Raw genomic sequence first — 1,846 nt, 5'->3', positions numbered from 1 at the left:
TCTGTGGTGTTTTTATACTTGGTAACCTTTCGCAGGCCAGATTGGACGATTGTAACAGATGCCAGCCTTCTAGGCTGGGGCGCAGTCTGGAATTCCCTGAAGGCTCAGGGATCGTGGACTCAGGAGGAGAAACTACTCCCAATAAATATTCTGGAGTTAAGAGCAATATTCAATGCTCTTCTAGCTTGGCCTCAGTTAGCAACACTGAGGTTCATCAGATTTCAGTCGGACAACATCACGACTGTGGCTTATATCAACCATCAAGGGGGAACCAGGAGCTCCCTAGCGATGTTAGAAGTCTCAAAGATAATTTGCTGGGCAGAGTCTCACTCTTGTCACTTGTCAGCGATCCACATCCCAGGCGTGGAGAACTGGGAGGCGGACTTTCTAAGTCGTCAGACTTTTCATCCGGGGGAGTGGGAACTCCATCCGGAGGTATTTGCTCAACTGGTCCTTCGTTGGGGCAAACCAGAACTGGATCTCATGGCGTCTCGCCAGAACGCCAAACTTCCTCATTACGGATCCGGGTCCAGGGACCCGGGAGCGACGCTGATAGATGCTCTAGCAGCTCCTTGGTTCTTCAACATGGCTTATGTGTTTCCACCGTTTCCTCTGCTCCCTCGACTGATTGCCAAGATCAAACAGGAGAGAGCATCGGTGATTCTGATAGCGCCTGTGTGGCCACGCAGGACCTGGTATGCAGACCTAGTGGACATGTCGTCCTGTCCACCATGGACTCTACCTTTTGAGGCAAGATCTTCTAATTCAAGGTCCTTTCAATCATCCAAATCTAATTTCTCTGAGACTGACTGCATGGAGATTGAACGCTTGATCCTATCAAAGCGTGGCTTCTCCGAGTCAGTTATTGATACCTTGATACAGGCACGAAAGCCTGTTACCAGGAAAATCTACCATAAGATATTGGTGCGAATCCAAGAGTTACTCATGGAGTAAGGTTAGGATTCCAAGGATATTGTCTTTTCTCCAAGAGGGTTTGGAAAAAGGCTTATCAGCTAGTTCTTTAAAGGGACAGTTTTCTGCTCTGTCTATTCTTTTGCACAAGCGTCTGGCAGAAGTTCCAGATGTCCAGGCCTTTTGTCAAGCCTTAGCTAGGATTAAGCCTGTGTTTAAAACTGTTGCTCCTCCGTGGAGCTTAAACTTGGTTCTTAAAGTTCTTCAAGGAGTTCCGTTTGAACCCCTTCATTCCGTTGATATTAAACTTTTATCTTGGAAAGTTCTGTTTTTGATGGCTATTTCCTCGGCTCAAAGAGTCTCGGAGTTATCCGCCTTACATTGTGATTCTCCTTATCTGATTTTCCATTCAGACAAGGTAGTTCTGCGTACTAAACCTGGGTTTTTACCTAAGGTAGTCTCTAACAGGAATATCAATCAGGAGATTGTTGTTCCGTCATTATGTCCTAATCCTTCTTCAAAGAAGGAACGACTTTTGCACAATCTGGACGTAGTCCGTGCCCTGAAATTCTATTTACAGGCAACTAAGGATTTTCGTCCAACTTCTTCACTGTTTGTTGTTTACTCTGGGCAGAGGAGAGGTCAAAAAGCTTCGGCAACCTCTCTCTCTCCTTTTGGCTTCGTAGCATAATATGCTTAGCCTATGAGACTGCTGGACAGCAGCCCCCTGAAAGAATTACAGCTCATTCCACTAGAGCTGTGGCTTCCACCTGGGCCTTTAAGAATGAGGCCTCTGTTGAACAGATTTGCAAGGCTGCGACTTGGTCTTCGCTTCACACTTTTTCAAAATTTTACAAATTTGACACTTTTGCTTCTTCGGAGGCTGTTTTTGGGAGAAAGGTTCTACAGGTAGTGGTTCCTTCCGTTTAAGTTC

This window comes from Bombina bombina, chromosome 6, assembly GCF_027579735.1.
Source record: "Bombina bombina isolate aBomBom1 chromosome 6, aBomBom1.pri, whole genome shotgun sequence".
NCBI classification, from domain to species: Eukaryota; Metazoa; Chordata; class Amphibia; order Anura; family Bombinatoridae; genus Bombina; species Bombina bombina.
The sequence above is the reverse complement of the archived record's forward strand: the minus strand, read 5'-3'. Positions refer to the sequence as shown.